Here is a 21196-nt window from a genome sequence, read left to right on the forward strand (position 1 = left end):
CTACTGACTACACTATAAGTGGAAACAAATGCAACCCTATCTTGTTTGTATTGTCTACTAGAGCCTCTCCTTCTCCTACCCCCACCTGGTCTATTATCAAGTTGGTTAAGAAGTAATTTGGTAGGGTATCCCCTTTGCTTAAAGCGTACCACCATTTCGGACAAACTCAAGTCTTGCTTGCCCTCCTGGCTGACAATTCTGTCAACCCGTTGGAACTGACCACCAGGGATATTATGGATCATGTGCTGCGGGTGAAAACTCCTGAAATGTAAAATAGCATTCCTGTCGGTCTCTTTACGAAAAAGATCGGTCACCAAGTGTCCATCTTCCTTGATCACCATGGTGTCTAAATAAGAAATCATCCACTGATGATAATTGATGGTCAATTTAATGAAGGGACACTTCAAATGCAGGGAACTGACAAAATCAACTAGGGTCGAGTGTAGCCCCGCCCACAGACAAAAAACATCGTCTATGTAACGAAGCCAACATCTGGCATATTTCTGAAAAAAAGAATTGGTATAGACAAAAGCTTCTTCATAAAGACCCATAAAAAGGTTAGCATAGACAGGGGCCACACTCGACCCCATCGCCGTTCCCCTGCATTGAAGTGTCCCTTGAGAGTCGTCAAAATCAGACGATGTGAACAAATAATACTCGACAGCCTCTACACCCCCATCGTGTGGGATGGAGGTGTAGAGGCTCTCAACATCCAGGGTCACCAACAACCAATGATCTTCAACATCAGTAAACTTACCGATCTCTTCCAAAAATGCCCCAGTGTCTTTAATAAATGATGGCAGGCTACAAACAAATGGTTGGAGAATTTGATCAAGAAAAGAGGCTAAGGGAGAAACAACAGAATTAGTAGCAGCAACGATAGGTCGTCCTGAAGGAAAAAAGAGTATTCTTATGTATTTTTGGTAAAGTGTATAGCAATGGAGTGGATGGGCACCGATTGATAAGAAACTTAGATAAATCATCACCAATTAATCCACTATCATGGGCTTGTTTAACTAAAACATCAATTTTGCCCATGATAGAAACAATCGGATTACCATCCAACCTGCAATACACTCTAACATCAGATAATTGTTTCTCAATTTCCTGGATATAATAATCCCTATCAAGTATGACCACAGCTCCTCCCTTGTCCGCTGGGCGAATGATGATTTGTAAATTCTGTTCTAAAGATCTAATGGCATTCCTTTCATCTGAACTCAAATTGTGATTCACAACTAGCTTTCCCGTTCTCACTATCTTCTCAACCTTACCAATATCCCCCATGACCCTTTTAGAAAATAGATCAATGGCCAGGTGGCTATTTGGGGTAAATGCACTTTTATTCCTAAGGCCCAAACCCTGTAATGTAAGACATTCATCTCGGGCAGGAGCAGTGAAGTGAAAAATACTTTCAGATCGGGGAGTCCCTAAAATTTTTTTTAGTTTTAGTGTTCTGAAAAAACGATTTAGTTCAACATCCAGTGAAAAAAAGTCAGGAAAACTAGTTGGACAAAAAGAAAGTCCATATTCGAGAACCTTCTTCTCAGAATCTTTTAATGGATACTTAGAGATATTCACGATCAGTGAGGGTGTCAAGGTCGCTTCCTGAGTTGCATTGGACTCTTCTGTTTGATTGTATTTCCTCCTGTGTTTCTTACCACCTCGTCTGTTCTTATGTTTGTTGTTTCTGGAGAGTGGTCCCGGGAGGATAAAAAATCAGAAGATGATCCTCCAGATGTATCTACACCAGATTGATGCTGTGGTCTACGGTTCTTTCTAATAATACCCGGTCTGCCTCTCCCTCTAGGGGCTGGTTGGAACGGTTTCTTGCCGGGAAGGGTCCGCCTCTGCCAGCGGTAAACATAGCCTTTAGTATAGTCATTTTGGTCCCTTTTAAACTTAGATCTCTTAGAGTCCTCCAGACCAACAGCAAAGGACTTCATTTTGGTGTCTAAAGTCTCCAGATAAACCTGAAAGCCATCATCACTGAGGATCTCTTTAAGCTCAGATTCCAACATACTCATTTTAATCTCCAGTTTAGGAAGTTCTCGGTGTATACGAGCTACCATATGGACCATCGAGTCGAAAGAGGCTTTGTTCCATATTTTCGCCCACACATTGGTAAACTCCACATCATCTGAAAAAAGAAAAGGAGCCACATGTGATCTACTTGACCGTGGGATAACACCTGCTCGATGATATTCTGCCAGTGTCTTTGCATGCAGGTCCAATGTCACCCACGATTTCCTAGTCATCTCCAGGTCCTGTTTAATAAGTTTAGGATCCGTTTTATTGAGATAGGTTGAACCTCCTTCTGCTCGAGCCAGAATAGTGCTGATCTGCTCATAGGTATAGGAAAACACATTGTCCCTTTTCTCTAGGCCTTCTTCTGCCATGGTGCAAGCTCCTTGGTGTCAAAAGTCAACAGTAATTTTGAGTGTGGAGTCGCACTTGCTTGGCTTCCATCAATTTCAGATGGTCAGGTGTGCAGATCCAATAGTCCCAGACACCATGGGACTCAAACTGTAGCAAATGAAGAGAAAGATCCGCACCACCTTCAGAAAAGCTTAGTCTGTTTTATTGGAAAAAGACATACAAATTTAAAAAGAACTTTACGGCAGGACAGTCCACTGTTTCGGGCTCTTGCCCATCTTCATGCTGCCTAGTTCTGAAGTAACATACAAAAACATCACTGATGTTTGTCAGGAGCTCTTTGAATAGGCCTCAACAAAACGGAACATCACCCTGCCGACAAAAAATATGTGGGACTTGCAGACACATTTACTCCACTGACAGGGTAATGATACCAGGTTCACAACAGGAGTACAGAGTACAAGGTAAATTTTCCTGTGGGTCCACCAATCTGGTATATCTGATCATGTGTGCTAAATGCCCCAATGTTATGTACGTGGGAGAAACTGGACAAACACTGCGCAAACGTATGAATGGACACAGGCACACTATTAATGATACCAAATCTGGACTCCCAGTTGCTACACACTTTTGGTCCAATGGACACAGCATGGATGATCTTCATGTCACTGCCCTGAAGGGCGGCTTCAAAACGTCAAATGACCGATTAATAGCAGAAACAAAATTTATAAATTGGTTCAAAGCTGTGCAGAAGGGTTTGAATAAGGACAACAACTTTCTATATTGGTATGAGATTGATGATATATGAACTGTCTCAGCCACTCTAGCTGAACTTGTGAACTAAGAATTTACGATACCTCTGGGTCAATCCTAATACCAGGTCTGTGAGCAATGGAGTAAACAAGGATCCTTATCTTACCCCATTTAGATGGTCTGTTTGTATTAAGGCATTTTAATGACGTATTTATGCTTCAAAAAAATATCTGTTTTCCCTTTTGATGTTGCATGTATATGTTACGGCCAAAACCAGAAATCGGCCAATTCTAGAATTGGCCGGCCGTTTCTAGAACTGGCCGATTTGACGTCGGCCAAAGTCCAAAATGCTGGGAATTTCTGACATTGGCCGGCCAGTTCTAGAAACGGCCAAAGTCAGTCGGCCAAAGTCCAAAATGCACAAATCCCAGAACATCGCGGGGGTCCGGTCACTATGAATGGCACTCGGAACTTCCTCTCTGCTCTGAAAGATGCACAACAGCATAATAACCTTCACAGGAAAAAAAACGGAAGCAGACAAATTTGTTATCATTCTGCGCTTTAAAATTAGCTGCTCTGCCGTGGCAGTCGAGTGACACAGGGGAGAGATAAAATTACAGTGGTGATTAGTCATGGCTGGGTGCGCTTCTCTGGGCGCTTTGCATGGCTGGGGGCTTTTCTGGGTGCTTTGCATGGCTGGGGGTGCTTTGCATGGCTGGGGGGGCTCCCTGGGCGCTTTGCAGCGTTGGGGGGGGGAAGTAGGGGGGCTGCGCACTTTGCATGGCTGGGGTGCTTCACTAGGTGCTTTGCATGGCTGGGGGCTTTTCTGGGTGCTTTGCATGGCTGGGGGTGCTTTGCATGGCTGGGGGGGTCTCGCTGGGCGCTTTGCAGCGTGGGGGGGGAAGTAGGGGGGCTGCGCACTGTGCATGGCTGGGGGGGCTTCACTGGGCACTTTGCATTGCTGGGGGTGCTTGCATGGCTGGGGGGGGGGGAGGGCTGCGCACTTTGCATGACTGGGGTGCTTCACTAGGTGCTTTGCATGGCTGGGGGGCTTCACTGGGAACTTTGCATTGCTGGGGGTGCTTGCATGGCTGGGGGGGGGGGGGCTGCGCACTTTGCATCGCTGGGGGGGCTTTACTGGGCACTTGCATTGCTGGGAGGTGCTTTGCATGGCTGGGGGGGGGGGCGCGCTTTTTGTGTGCTTTGATTGGCTGGGGGGGCGCCTTTAGTGTGCGCTTTGCATGGCCGGGAGAGTTGCCTGCACTACTCACAGACCTCAGATCAGGGCGACCGAAGAGGCGGGGAGAAGCGGAGAGAGGCAGAGCAGCGCGCACGCTACCCGCCCGGACCTGTACACTTCACATGCGGAAGTGCCAAATGACAGGCGCTTCCGCACTGAAGTGTTCACGTCCTGCGGGTGACTTGTGCGCTTTGCCTCTCTCCGCCTCTCCGGTCCGGTCGCCCTGATCTGAGGTTTGATTAGTGCAGGCAGTGGGGGGGAGAACCGAGGGAGCAGGACTTCGGGACTTGGCCGGCCACATACAGCCACAACGAGTTCTGGCCGGCCAAAGTCCGAAATAAGGGTACATTTTGCACATTGGCCGCATCAGCCGGCCACTTCTCGTTTTGACCGGCCAGAACCCGAAGTGGCCAGACTTCGGGTTCTGGCCGTAACATATATAAGCTTTCTGTTCCACCAGCTTGCAAACTAACAGGATGTAAACCTGACGAAGGCTGCAAGGCCGAAAGCTTGTTTATTCGTATTCATTTGTAGTTAGCCAATAAATGGTATCATCCTGATTTAAAACTTCTTGCTTTTACTGATGGCTAACACGGTACAATACCCTACTGCTACTTATTAAAGAAAACAAAACATCAAAATCTGCATGGAAATGTCGCATAAACGCGCCAATAAGACGTGACGCCATACCCGCATACGCGTACAGATGACGCAATAATGCATATCCTCTATCTAGACTACAGATCTATGCCGGACGTATATACGCATGAGACAAACGCTCAAAAAATGACGCATGAACGCATCAAAAATTACGCATCGATAAAACAACACGTCCTAACCATACGTAATCTTTGCGACTAAAATACGCGTCAAAATTAACCAAACACCAAAAAATGTAAAAAAAAAAGCCCAAAAAAATGTTTAAAAAAATACCATAAAAATGCCATAAAAATGCCATATATGAAAAAATCAATTCAGCAATTTCCACCAATGGTATACAAAATCAGATGATTGGTAGTATAATAAAAAATATCCAATAAAAGAAAGCTAATAAGGCCTATAAATATATATATCTATGAGTTTATCAGTATCACCAATCTAATTTCAAATCATACTCTTTATTTAACCCACTATTCACAGTGTCAAGTTCTCTGATCCATTTAGATTCTAGCTTCAATAATCTAGACAATCTATCACCCCCTTTATTATCCTGTTTAACCCCATCGATGACACAAACCCTAAGCTGACTAACATTGTGCCCAAAGGTAGTAAAATGCTCTGAAACGGCCTGATCCATATTCTTTTTGCGAATGGTAGATTTGTGCGAGGCCAAACGATCTTTCAATCTCTGTGTCGTTTAGCCAACATAGCACTTACCACATAGGCATTTAAGCATATAAACCACCCAACGAGAATCACAAGTGTACCTATCTCGTATGGCATATCGTTTACCACTCATAGGGTGAAAAAAGGTATCACCCTTAATGAGGCTATTACAAATATGACATTGTAAACAGGGAAAAATGCCACATTGCTTTGGTTGTTTATTAATACTGATATCAGAATGAACCAATTTACTCCTAAGGGAGGGTGCTCATTTGTAACAGAACATAGGGGGGCGATTAAATTCCTTAATATAAGGTAATGAATCCCTAAGAATATTCCAATGTCGTCTAATACAACGTTCCACTTGACTACTGACTACACTATAAGTGGAAACAAATGTAACCCTATCTTGTTTGTCTTGTCTACCAGAGCCTCTCCTTCTCCTACCCCCACCTGGTCTATTATCAAGTTGGTTAAGAAGTAATTTGGTAGGGTATCCCCATGCTTAAAGCGTACCACCATTTCGGACAACCTCAAGACTTGTTTGCCCTCCTGGCTGACAATTCTGTCAACCCGTTGGAACTGACCACCAGGGATATTATGGATCATGTGCTGCGGGTGAAAACTCCTGAAATGTAAAATAGCATTCCTGTCGGTCTCTTTACGAAAAAGATCGGTCACCAAGTGTCCATCTTCCTTGATAACCATGGTGTCTAAATAAGAAATCATCAACTGATGATAATTGATGGTCAATTTAATGAAGGGACACTTCAAATACAGGGAACTGACAAAATCAACTAGGGTCGAGTGTAGCCCCGCCCACAGACAAAAAACATCGTCTATGTAACGAAGCCAACATCTGGCATATTTCTGAAAAAAAGAATTGGTATAGACAAAAGCTTCTTCATAAAGACCCATAAAAAGGTTAGCATAGACAGGGGCCACACTCGACCCCATCGCCGTTCCCCTGCATTGAAGTGTCCCTTCATTAAATTGACCATCAACTATCATCAGTTGATGATTTCTTATTTAGACACCATGGTTATCAAGGAAGATGGACACTTGGTGACCGATCTTTTTCGTAAAGAGACTGACAGGAATGCTATTTTACATTTCAGGAGTTTTCACCCGCAGCACATGATCCATAATATCCCTGGTGGTCAGTTCCAACGGGTTGACAGAATTGTCAGCCAGGAGGGCAAACAAGACTTGAGGTTGTCTGAAATGGTGGTACGCTTTAAGCAAAGGGGATACCCTACCAAATTACTTCTTAACCAACTTGATAATAGACCAGGTGGGGGTAGGAGAAGGAGAGGCTCTGGTAGACAAGACAAACAAGATAGGGTTGCATTTGTTTCCACTTATAGTGTAGTCAGTAGTCAAGTGGAACGTTGTATTAGATGACATTGGAATATTCTTAGGGATTCATTGCCTTATATTAAGGAATTTAATCGCCCCCCTATGTTCTGTTACAAAAGAGCACTCTCCCTTAGGAGTAAATTGGTTCATTCTGATATCAGTATTAATAAACAACCAAAGCAATGTGGCATTTTTCCCTGTTTGCAATGTCATATTTGTAATAGCCTCATTAAGGGTGATACCTTTTTTCACCCTATGAGTGGTAAACGATATGCCATACGAGATAGGTACACTTGTGATTCTCGTTGGGTGGTTTATATGCTTAAATGCCCATGTGGTAAGTGCAATGTTGGCCAAACGACACAGAGATTGAAAGATCGTTTGGCCTCGCACAAATCTACCATTCGCAAAAAGAATATGGATCAGGCCGTTTCAGAGCATTTTACTACCTTTGGGCACAATGTTAGTCAGCTTAGGGTTTGTGTCATCGATGGGGTTAAACAGGATAATAAAGGGGGTGATAGATTGTCTAGATTATTGAAGCTAGAATCTAAATGGATCAGAGAACTTGACACTGTGAATAGTGGGTTAAATAAAGAGTATGATTTGAAACTAGATTGGTGATACTGATAAACTCATAGATATATGTATTTATAGGCCTTATTAGCTTTCTTTTATTGGATATTTTTTATTATACTACCAATCATCTGATTTTGTATACCATTGGTGGAAATTGCTGAATGGATTTTTTCATATATGGCATTTTTATGGTATTTTTTTTAACATTTTTTGGGGGCATTTTTTTGACATTTTTTGGTGTTTGGTTAATTTTGACGCGTATTTTTAGTCGCAAATATTACGTATGGTTAGGACGTGTTGTTTTATCGATGCGTAATTTTTGATGCGTTCATGCATCATTTTTTGAGCGTTTGTCTCATGCGTATATACCAGGGCTGTGGAGTCGGAGTCGGAGTCGTGAAGTCGGAGTCGTGGAGTCGGGCAATTTTGGGTGCCTGGAGTCGGAGTCGGGAAAAAATGCACCGACTCCGACTCCTAATGAATTTGTAACTGTAATTAAAATAGAAAATATGATAAAATGTTCTATTTCTCAGATAATAGTCATTAAAAATAATGTATATCAATAAAGCAGTCCCCGTATTTTTAAAGTCAGATATACACATCTGATTTTGACTGTATATATGATGTGTACACAGGAATCTCTTATATATACTAAATAACATCCATGCTGTAAGAATAAAGCTTGATGTGTAGCCGTGTCACTAATAGAGATGGTCAATGAGATGGAAATAATTCTGCATTGATGCTGATTTATGCAAATGTACGCACTCTCTTTGCTGATGAGATCAAATAATTTGATATGTTGTTAAAATTTGGTTTGGTGACTACAAATTAAAGGGTACCTGAGACGGATGAAAAGTAAAGTTTTATACATACCTGGGGCTTCCTCCAGCCCCCTTCAAGCTAATCAGTCCCTCGCTGTCCTCCACCACCCGGATCTTCTGCTATGAGTCCTGGTAATTCAGCCAGTCAGCGCTGTCCGGCCGCATGCCGCTCCCACAGCCAGGAACATTCTGCACCTGCGCAATAGTGCTGCACAGGTGTAGTATGCTCCTGGCGGCGGAGTGTGTGCATGCGCACTACGCCCGACTGGCTCAAGTACCTGGACTCATAGCAGAAGATCCAGGTGGTGGAGGAGAACAACGAGGGACTGATTATCCTGAAGGCGGCTGGAGGAAGCCCCAGGTATGTATAAATCTTTAATTTCATCTGTCTCAGGTTTTGTAAGGCTTGGTGGTGTATTCTCCACAGTCAGCATGCAACGCATGAGCTGGCGTGGAGGAGGTACACACACTAGCACAAGGAAACAGGCTATCCCTAGTATAGTGGAGGGGAGGACTGACTCCAATAGGAGATTGTGGCGCACAGAGCCGGTGCAGATCTGACAGCCACAAACAATGCTTTCGTTATAACGTCTCAGCGCAAAGTAGCGCTGAGCGCATAAACCAGAACTGAGGAGATCAGGACAGGTAGACAGAATGAACGCTTGCTAGCTAGCGGCTACTTAGCGACAGCAAGCGTCCAAAACCAGACAGACTGGAATGAGGCAGCCAATGCGATGCGGCGATGGCGTGCCTCACAAAGACAGGACAGGATAGTCAGAAAATAGCAGGATTAAGATAGATGAACGTAACACAGATAAATATACAATAAGTATGTTTTCCTAGCGTATTACAATTACAGCTATCAATGAAACTATTTGTAACGTCTGACTAACATATGTATATATCGGCAATGAACCGATATATGACATAAGCAGGAACGCTGACTAGGAATGGAGTAACACAGGGAACAGGACTCAGAAGGATTCGCTATCTCTTCGCAGAGATGAACGCAATCCACAAACGGAAACAGAACAGGATTCAGAAGGATTCGTTATCTCTTCGCAGAGATGAACGCAATCCACAAACAGTAACAGAACAGGATTCAGAAGGATTCGTTATCTCTTCGCAGAGATGAACGCAATCCACAAACAGAACCAGGAGCAGGGTAACTACCTCAGCACGGGTGGTCACGGTACGCGCAACCTACCAAAACGTGCTGGAAAGCTGACTAACTGCACACAGGATATAAACAGTTCGTGTACGTATACATCAGCGACACTGATGTATTAACGTAACACAAATACAAGGAAAATAATAAACGTGCTGGTATGCATATATATTGGCAATGAACCAATATATGATGCAAAGACCAGCAAAGTATCTTTATAACAAGAAACACGATCGGGGGCTAAAGCGACAGCAAGACAGGCTTAAGCTGAAGCTATGAAAACCCAAGGAAACCCTGCAGGAAGCAGATCTTTATACTGAGGTCATCCAATGGGAGCAGACATGCAGATTCCCACACAGGTGAATGATAATCAGTCACAAGCTGACAGCAGGGAAAGACAGACAAAGCTATGCAGCTTGCATGGAAATAGATCAGAACTGCCTGAGCTGCAGCACTACTACTTCCAGTAATAGCTGCTGCAGCAGCGATCATTACAGTACCCCCGCCTTTAAAAGCGGATTCCAGACGCTTTTCAAAAATGAAATTCCCAACAAAACAGTCTGACTGATAATTCATGATGACCGGGACAGCCCGGCAAGACCGAATTCCAGAATCAGTCCCCACAAGACTGGACCCATCAGAACCAGAACCTACAGAACCATGCCCATCAGTACTACAAGCCCCAGTGTGACACCCATCAGAACCATGATTTCCAGAAGAAAGCCCTCCGAAACTCCCTGAGCGATACCCACCGCCTTCCAGGAACCGTTCAGAAACGCCAAAGCCTTTGCAATGCCCACCGGTACTGTCTTTACCAACACAAAACCCACTGTTGAACCAGTCCAAGGCACCAGGACAAGTTTTCTCAGAGACCTCCCAGAACACCTTGAAGCTCCAAAGAGATCCCCATAGGTCAGAATGCCCCTTAGGCTCACATGGAGAACCATCAAGAACCCCTATGGAACCTAGGGCAATTCCCGAGTCAGGGCCACAAGGACAAACATCAATATCAGGGCTTTCAGGGACCAGAACCATCTCTGGGCATGCAGGCAGACTGGCAATATCAGAACGTGTTCCCACTAAGGAAGCATCAGAGCACGCTAACACCTTAGACACACTTGGGCATTCTGGCACACAAAGAACATCTGGGCACACCGGCACAAGAGAAACCTCTGGGCATGTCAAGGAACTGTGAGCCTCAGGGTCAGCCAAGACAGGACCAAAACCAGGACTGGCCAAAAAAAAATCATCATGACTAAACTTCGCAACTACTGGACTTTTACACGAGAATGCTGGATCAGACTTAGATGTCGCTGATTCCAGCAAAGTCAGTAACAAATCAGATTCAGGGGCACTAACAAGACAGGACAAATCTTCTGATGTATGCACTGAACCAGACAGGGACTCCACAACTACCTCTGGACTGGACAGAGACTCATTTAATACACTGGATTGGAGCTCATGAGGCGCTGCAGAACAAGTCAGTATTGCAGCAGCCCCCACTGGACTAGGCAAAACTGAGGAATTCCCTGGACAGGAAGGGGACTCTGGAACCTCTGCCACAGCGGCCAGAGAACCAGAATCTTTCAGGATACAGGGCTGGGTTTCAGGAACACTCATCAGACCGGACTGAAATTCTGAGATTTCTATTATTTTGACCAGAGAATCAGAATTATCCATGTTACAGGGCAAGACTTCTGAAACATTCAGAGGACAGGGCTGGAGTTCCTCGGCTGTTACAACACTGGAGAGGGACTCAACAACATTGGTTAAATCAGACTGTGTACAGGACAAGGTATCTGACACACTTGCTGACGAGGACAATATTTCAATGGCTTCTGCTTTGCTGGGCAGAAATTCATCAAGTTTTATTAGAGCAGACTGTAATTCCAAAACAGCTGCTAGACAAGTGAATATTACTGCAACACCAACTGAGGTAAGCAGTGCTTCAGCCTCCTCTGCTAGAGGGTTTAAAGTATCCAAAGTACTGGGTGAAGCATAAGACTCTGCGACCACAGCTTCACTGGACAGGATCACTGAACAGTCCATATTGCAGGGCAAAACCATGGAAGCACCTGCTGGACAGCATAATGATTCTGTGACCTGAGTTTCATTGGAGAGATCTACTGCACAATTCATGGTACAGGACAAATTTATTGGAAAATTTTCTGAACAAGGTAATAATTCTGCGATTTCAGGTTCACATAGCAGATGCTCTGAGCTATTCACGAAACTAGAGCGAGGTGTAGAAACAGGAAGATCAAGACACAATGTTTGCGCATCTGAATCACCATTCATTTGTAAAATTGGAAAATTCAGATGCTGGGGGTCTGAGGTTACTAGACAGGATTGCTGGGACTCGGAAACTGATGTAGTGCATCTATTGGCATCTGCTGGATCAGACAGGAGTTGAACTTTATTAACACAGGTAATTTCTGCAGAAGTGTTTGCAGAGACAGGCAAGATTTTTCTGGTGTCTGTTTCACTAAACAAAGAGTCATGAGTACTGGCTAGGCTGGACTCGGAAGTCAGCAGGACCTCTGGATTCTCTGCTGAGAAATTTGCGCAGGGCAAGGTTAAGAATGTATCAGTGGCTTCTGTTTTACTGGGAAGTAACACTGAGTTATCCATGGTACAGGGTGGAATTGCAGGAACTTCAATTTCACACAAAAAGAGCTCCGAATCACCTGCTGAATCAGCCAAAGGTGCTGAAGCAGGCGGGTCAGAACGCCAAATTTGCGAATTCGGAGTCACATAAAAATCATCCAAAATCAGTTCCCACACATCAATCAAGGGAGCCACACAGTCATACCTACACACACCAGCCTCTATTAGGTTATAGGCTGACTTAATGCATGCGTTCAATACCATTTCACTTTTTGCACTGTAAAATTGACAAAATGAACTTGAATCATTCTTCCATTCACAGACCAGGGCTTCCATCTCTCCCCTCTCGAATGGAGGATCCCATGCATACTTAACAGCGAAACATTTAGGCTGATCACAGTCTGCAGATATGATTGTGGCAGGCACATGTATAGGGTTAATTAGCAGGTGATTGGCAGATTCCTTATTCTTAAGAATCTCCAATACCTGTAGCAAGTGTTGAACTGTAGTGTATGCAAACTTCCCTTGGTTCACAAATAAGTTGATTTGTTCAATACTCTGTAATATCTCATCATAATCATACTCAGATAATTCTTTTAAACAAAAATCTTTATTTTCCCTAGCCAGGGAGGAAAGTTCATTAGTAGTTTCATAAGTCCATTTAACTCTCCTGAAAGACAATTGCATTTCATTATCTGTTAATGGCAGAATCTCATTATAGGTCTCAGTCGCTAAGGATAACGATTCTGCAGATTGGACACGTTTCTTAGAACGTTTGCGTTTTGCCTTTGACCTTGCGGTTTTTGGTGATTTATTCAAAGCTGCAGGAAAATTATCAGTAACACTTTCTGCTTGCTGCTCATTCTTGCAAGCAATTGAAGGAGCAGCTGATTGGCCTGCTGCCAGGAGTTCATTAAGAGGAAAAGGCAATGGATCTATGCGCAACCAGTTATGGATCACAAACGCTAGAAATTCCAGCGGTCTATCTTTCAAATCGGAATGATTGAGAACATCAAATGCCCACTGGAATAATTCCCCTTTAAACAAAATATAACTTAGTTGGAGTGCCCAGGTTGAAACAGGAGTCGCTTGGAGATCAGGATTGGTCAGGAACCTGGCACATTCAGAGAAAAACTCATTTTCTGTTTCAGAGCTAAGTTCTTCAAATTTCTTAAAGGAACAGGAACCATAATTAACAGTGTCATACTTTCTGGGAATCCCCCCCACAAAGGGGATTGGTAATGGGGTTTTCATAATGTAAGGCTTGGTGGTGTATTCTCCACAGTCAGCATGCAACGCATGAGCTGGCGTGGAGGAGGTACACACACTAGCACAAGGAAACAGGCTATCCCTAGTATAGTGGAGGGGAGGACTGACTCCAATAGGAGATTGTGGCGCACAGAGCCGGTGCAGATCTGACAGCCACAAACAATGCTTTCGTTATAACGTCTCAGCGCAAAGTAGCGCTGAGCGCATAAACCAGAACTGAGGAGATCAGGACAGGTAGACAGAATGAACGCTTGCTAGCTAGCGGCTACTTAGCGACAGCAAGCGTCCAAAACCAGACAGACTGGAATGAGGCAGCCAATGCGATGCGGCGATGGCGTGCCTCACAAAGACAGGACAGGATAGTCAGAAAATAGCAGGATTAAGATAGATGAACGTAACACAGATAAATATACAATAAGTATGTTTTCCTAGCGTATTACAATTACAGCTATCAATGAAACTATTTGTAACGTCTGACTAACATATGTATATATCGGCAATGAACCGATATATGACATAAGCAGGAACGCTGACTAGGAATGGAGTAACACAGGGAACAGGACTCAGAAGGATTCGCTATCTCTTCGCAGAGATGAACGCAATCCACAAACGGAAACAGAACAGGATTCAGAAGGATTCGTTATCTCTTCGCAGAGATGAACGCAATCCACAAACAGTAACAGAACAGGATTCAGAAGGATTCGTTATCTCTTCGCAGAGATGAACGCAATCCACAAACAGAACCAGGAGCAGGGTAACTACCTCAGCACGGGTGGTCACGGTACGCGCAACCTACCAAAACGTGCTGGAAAGCTGACTAACTGCACACAGGATATAAACAGTTCGTGTACGTATACATCAGCGACACTGATGTATTAACGTAACACAAATACAAGGAAAATAATAAACGTGCTGGTATGCATATATATTGGCAATGAACCAATATATGATGCAAAGACCAGCAAAGTATCTTTATAACAAGAAACACGATCGGGGGCTAAAGCGACAGCAAGACAGGCTTAAGCTGAAGCTATGAAAACCCAAGGAAACCCTGCAGGAAGCAGATCTTTATACTGAGGTCATCCAATGGGAGCAGACATGCAGATTCCCACACAGGTGAATGATAATCAGTCACAAGCTGACAGCAGGGAAAGACAGACAAAGCTATGCAGCTTGCATGGAAATAGATCAGAACTGCCTGAGCTGCAGCACTACTACTTCCAGTAATAGCTGCTGCAGCAGCGATCATTACAGGTTTACTTTGTTACACAGTAGTACTATACTCTACATATGCACTCCCCACAGAGCTGCAGGGAATCCACTGAGAATGTTGTGCACATTGAACACAGAGGTGTTGTCCATCACCCATAAACTTGGTTCAGATTGTGCATGAAGAATGTGTAATAGAGGAAGAATCTCCTCATTCCCCTGCAGAGTACCTGCACATCATTCTTACATGTACCCACACTTACATTGCCTAGGGCCTGATAGATGTTCTTTGTTCCGGTTTGTACCTTTTACAAGTACTCTTACCAAGGACTAGTTTTAGTCTAAAGGGAATAAATATAGTAGTCTACATATCCTTCTCACTTCAGTTGTCTTGTAAAATTCCTAAGCGTTGGCAGTTAAGAGACGAATTTCATGTTACATACTTTTAATCAACAAAATTGTAATATGCAAATTAGAGGAGTCGGAGTCGAGGAGTCGGAGTCGGAGTCGGTGGAATCCTAAACTGAGGATTTGGAGTCGGAGGATTTTTGGACCGACTCCACAGCCCTGGTATATACGTCCGGCATAGATCTGTAGTCTAGATAGAGGATATGCATTATTGCGTCATCTGTACGCGTATGCGGGTATGGCGTCACGTCTTATTGATGCGTTTATGCGACATTTACATGCGGATTTTGATGTTTTGTTTTCTTTAATAAAATGTTACTTTTGGGATTTTTTCTTTTTTTGCTGTTCAGCATATTCCACCATGGTTTTTTGTCTGATATTTTGCCAATACATCTTAGAGGTATGCCTGATTTTTTTATTCAGCCATTATTGACTGTTATTTTTTGAATGTTTGGATCTTGCTCAGATCCACCAATGGGGGAGTTGGAGGTGTGACTAGATATGTAAATAGGCTGTTTCCCATCAGGTCCTCTAATTAGTATATACTCAGTGATTGGTTTTTTCTCTGTATATATGTTGGTGTTTTTGTATGTTACTTCAGAACTAGGCAGCATGAAGATGGGCAGGAGCCCGAAACAGTGGACTGTCCTGCCGTAAAGTTCTTTTTAAATTTGTATGTCTTTTTCCAATAAAACAGACTAAGCTTTTCTGAAGGTGGTGCGGATCTTTCTCTTCATTTGCTACAGTTTGAGTCCCATGGTGTCCGGGACTATTGGATCTGCACACCTGACCATCTGAAATTGATGGAAGCCAAGCAAGTGCGACTCCACACTCAAAATTAATATCAGATGAACCACAACAGACAATCCACCAGATATTGCAGCAGCAAAAAACAACATACAAACAGCAATGTAATATAATTAGTGCTCACAATTCCCAGCAGTGAAGTGAAGCAGCCCTCCACCAAGATTAGTACAGATTCTCTTTAAGTCATAACTCACCAAAATATGTCAGAATAAAAGCCTGGTAGACATTCTGGATATAAATAAAAGACTAGAACACAAATTTGTTGAAATAATTACATTGATCAATAAACTGAAAAAATAGGAAAACTGTAGAAATAAGGCAGCAGATGTATACCTAATACACCTCCCACGTATGGTAAATTATAAAGCAGGGAATGGCACAACATTACAATCAGGGCAGTACATTCGGGATTCCTTATGGACTTTTTTCCCTTTATCATTAGTCTTTGAGCGTCAAACAACACATGTCCTGGTTAGTATATTTTTTTGGGGAGTGGGTGGAATGTACTCCATGAAGTGATGGCCAGTGGGGCGCTCTGGGTTCACAATGTAGGAGGCACGGCGCCCCACCAATATATGGGGCCTGATTCACAAAGCGGTACTAACCCAGTTAGCACGCCTAAAAGACTTTAGGCGTGATAACCATTGCACCACGCTGGTGAAAAGCCAGTTTAGGAGTGATAAGTTTAGATCGCGCGCAAAGTCTAGCACGCAAAGCAGCGCCATTAAACTCTATGCGAAGTGCACCAGACTTTGCTAGTGCAAAACTTTTGATCAGCTGTGCACTGTGCTAACCCAGTTGGTGCTATAGTTATCACGCCTAAACTTATCACGCCTAAACTTATCACGCCTAAACTTATCACGCCTGCACTGAGTTTAGGCGTGCTAAAGGGCTTTTCACCAGCGTGCTAACTGTTAGCACCGCTTTGTGAATCAAGCCCGTGAATCAAGACTTTAGGCGTGATAACCATTGCACCACGCTGGTGAAAAGCCAGTTTAAGAGTGATAAGTTTAGATCGCGCGCAAAGTCTAGCACGCAAAGCAGCGCCATTAAACTCTATGCGAAGTGCACCAGACTTTGCTAGTGCAAAACTTTTGATCAGCTGTGCACTGTGCTAACCCAGTTGGTGCTATAGTTATCACGCCTAAACTTATCACGCCTAAACTTATCACGCTTGCACTGAGTTTAGGCGTGCTAAAGGGCTTTTCACCAGCGTGCTAACTGTTAGCACCGTTTTGTGAATCAAGCCCATGGTCTCACAAGGGGTCTGAGGATCTCATCTCAGTGCCTAATGGCACTCTGGCTACCTCTGGTGAGCACATGGAGGGCTGTGCGGCCATCCAAAGAAGCGCCACCCCACACCATTACTGACCCACTGCCATGCTGGAGGATGTTGCAGACAGTAGAATGTTCTCTATAACCTAACATGAGCAATATATAACAATATATCTGTTATCACCATTGCAGGGCAATAACAGTATGTTACTAAAACAAGAAAAGGGCCCTCTGAAGGGTGATTATTATAAAATCATCACTGCAATGCAAATGTTCAGTGTGAACCAAATATACATTTTATTCAATTTAAACAACAATGAACAATAATTAAAAAAAAAAAATCCCCAAACCCTGAAGATAATGAGATCTCCTGGCAATCCACAATTATTCACAATAATTTGCATAATACAATAAAATACTAAGGAAAACCCAAAAAGGATGCTGCAGTGTGAGAATCACTATCACAGCAAAAAAAAGTGCTAGTGCTAAAGACTTGACAAAAATATAAAATTACAAAATATAAGTGAAAAAAATCCTTCCAAAAATATATATGTGTATCAAAAAAGTGCTGCGGTGTGAATCACTCTGCAGCACGGAGTGTCTTTTTCAAAAAGTGCACAGTTTAATGGTGCTATCTAAGATAAAAAGAGCTAGTGCAAATCTAGTTAGATCTACCACAGTGTATCCTGTATATATAAAAACCTGTGTATACAAAATCCCAAAAATCCAAGAAAAAATAAAAAAAATACAAAGACTTGCGAAACCATACATGAATTATTTGTGCAAAAGCAAGTACACCTCAGTAGAAAGCGCTGTGGGTATAGTGATGAGGATATTTTGTGCCCAAGTAAATAAATAAACCAAGGAGGGCTTACATAAAGTAATGTGGATCCAGGAGCAGGGATTGCGCCTAACCCGCTCGCAGGCGGTGTCTGCTTCAATGGCGGCTACTGAGGGTGTTTCTTTGCTGGCTTAAAAAACGTCTGGAAGTGGGTGGGATGCTGTGCTATCAGTACGTGGCCACGTACTAAAACACCTGCGGAGCAGTGCCGATGTCAGCGCTACACGGCAGGGTTCTGGATGGGAGGATGCGACGTTTGGGTCGCATAGGGAAGTGTTTCATTATTGTTCATTGTTGTTTAAATTGAATAAAATGTATACTTGGTTCACACTGAACATTTGCATTGCAGTGATGATTTTATAATAATCACCCTTCAGAGGGCCCTTTTCTTGTTTTGGTAACACGCAGAATGTTCTCCACGGCATCTCCAGACTCTGTCACGTCTGTCACATGTGCTCAGTGTGAACCTGCTTTCCTCCGTGAATAGCACAGGGCGCCAGTGACGAATTTGCCAATCTTGGTGTTCTCTGGAAAATGCCAAATGTCTTGCAGGGTGTTGAGCTGTAAGCACAACCCCCATCTGTGGGTGTCGGACACTCATACCGCCCTCATGGAATCTGTTTCTGACTGTTTGAGCAGGCACATGCACATTTGTGGCCCACTGGAGGTCATTTTGCAGGGCTCTGGCAGTGCTCCTCCTGTTCCTCCTTGCACAAAGGCGGTGGTAGCTGTCCTGCTGCTGGGTTGTTGCTTTCCTACAGCCTCCTCCACATCTCCTGATGTACTAGCCTGTCTCCTGGTAATGCCTCCATGCTTTGGACACTACACTGACAGACACAGCAAACCTTCTTGCCACAGCTCGCTTTGATGTGCCATCTTGGATAAGATGCACTACCTGAGCCACTGGGTGTGGGTTGAAGACTCTGTCTCACACTACAACTAGAGTGAAAGCACAGCCAGCATTCAAAAGTGACCAAAGCATCAGCCAGAAACCTTAGGAACTGATAAGTGGTCTGTGGTCACTACCTGCAGAACCACTCCTTTACTGGGGATGTCTTGCTAATTGCCTATCATTTCCACCTGTTGTCTATTCCATTTGCACAACAGCACGTTAAATTGATTGTAATTGTTGCTACCCAATGCTGAGAATACACGGCTTGATTTTGAGCCATTAAGATGGCTTGATAGATAATTTGCGACATGTCCGATCTCCCGCCCGATCGTTTCGCCGCTCGATTCCGGATTGAAGTGAATGGAAAAAGATAAGAAAAATGAGCTGAAGATGAGAGAATTGACTGCGGAGTCGAGCAGTGAAAAAATTGAGCCGTGTATGCCCAGTATAAGTGGACAGTTTGATTTCACAGAAGTGTGATTGAGTTGAGTTACAATGGCCTCAATTCTGGTAGGGTTATCAAACACATTACCTCATATGAGGTAATTTATCTCATGAAGTAATGACATGTAGCAATTGTGGTAGGTTTTAGTCATGTTTTACCTCATGAGGTAAATTATGAGGTAATTCATGAGGTAATGTACCAAAAATAGCTATTCTCACAGAAATTAGGGGCCATGTTAGCACATAATTTACTGATCAGTTTAAGACCTGCCTGTACCTGGAGGTAAAGTCAATTTGTATGCATTTTGCAGTTTTTAGTGGAGTTCCTATTGCTGTTGTAGTGGAGTTCCTATTCAGGCTGTGTAATTGAAAAGAATAGTAGAAATAAAACTCTAAATATATACTGGATTTTTTTTTCTTTATAAGGATGCCTATAAATATACTTTTCATAGGTTGCTACATAATCAAATACACCTTCCCCCCTCAAAAAAAAAAGACAATTAAAATCTACTATTTATTATTTACTGCATGCTTACTGCTGAAATACCTCATGTTTTACCTCACTTTATGCATTTACCTCATGTTTTTACCTCGTGTTCGGAAATGGAGAAAAATCTTTCGGAATTGCTAAAAAAAAGAGGAAAATACCGCATGAGGTATTTTACCTACAAAAAATATTTACCTCACATAGCTACTAGAATTTCAGGACATTTTTGCCTCAATTCACTAAGCTTTATCAAATACTTTATCGAACGTTTGATACTTTACCTCATGGGTTCAATCTAATTTTGAATTCACTAAGGTGTTATAGATTAATTGAACATTTTATCGATAAAACATTCGATAAAGATATAACACCTTAGTGAATTCAAAATTAGATTTTACCCATGAGGTCAATTTATCAAACGTTCGATAAAGTGTTTGATAAAGCTTAGTGAATTGAGGCCTTTGTGTTGTTTAAGTGTCCCCTTTATTTTTTGAGCAGTGTAGTTACAGTGTCATTGTGCCGTTGCAGAAGGAGTCAAAGTCTCTGACCTACATGTTGCATGCTACACTCTGTACTTCCGATTCTTCTGTCTTCAGAGGTGAAATCTGGAAGTATGAAAATGAAAATATTAAACGCAATGTGCATGTCAGAGGCCGTGACACAGGTGAGTTAACTCCCTCTGGCCCACAGCTATTGATCGGATGGTCCAGTTTCAATTCTTGCAAAACTGGATTTCATTCATCTCTAGTAATGCTTACTGTTGCTGCCTGAAACCATGATTGTTAAAGTGTAACAAATCAAGAAAAGGAAAATGCATACATGGTTTTATTGAAAATTGCTGGTACTCGTAAGCCCACCTCCACTGGAGGAGCGCAGCAAAGAGCCACGTTTGCCCAGTAGGAAGAAGCATATGTAACCAGCATTTTTCCATGCACTCCTGCCTACTGGGCATGCGTTGCTGTTGGCGTACATACTTTAGGTGCACGCACATCCGTTGGGCAGTACCTGCGCAGTTAGCACCGATCCTCTCAACCAAGGTAGTAGGTTCGAGGGCTCGGTATACAGAAATGGGTGGACATATGGCGGAGAACAGGGGAAGAGATGGGCACGGGGAGAGCCTACTACACGTGCCTGCTTCCCCCGTTTTTAAATTCAGATGTATGCTAAAGTATCCTTTAAAGCAAATCTGAAACGAAAATATACTTATGAGATAAGGAATTGTATGTGTAGTACAGATGATAAATAGAACATTAGTAGACAATTTCAATGGGGGACAACAATGGACTGAGGGCACAGAGAGAGGACTGGAAAAGCTGTATGGAATCCAGAGCC

The sequence above is a fragment of the Hyperolius riggenbachi genome, chromosome 6 (assembly GCF_040937935.1).
Source record: "Hyperolius riggenbachi isolate aHypRig1 chromosome 6, aHypRig1.pri, whole genome shotgun sequence".
Lineage (NCBI taxonomy): Eukaryota > Metazoa > Chordata > Amphibia > Anura > Hyperoliidae > Hyperolius > Hyperolius riggenbachi.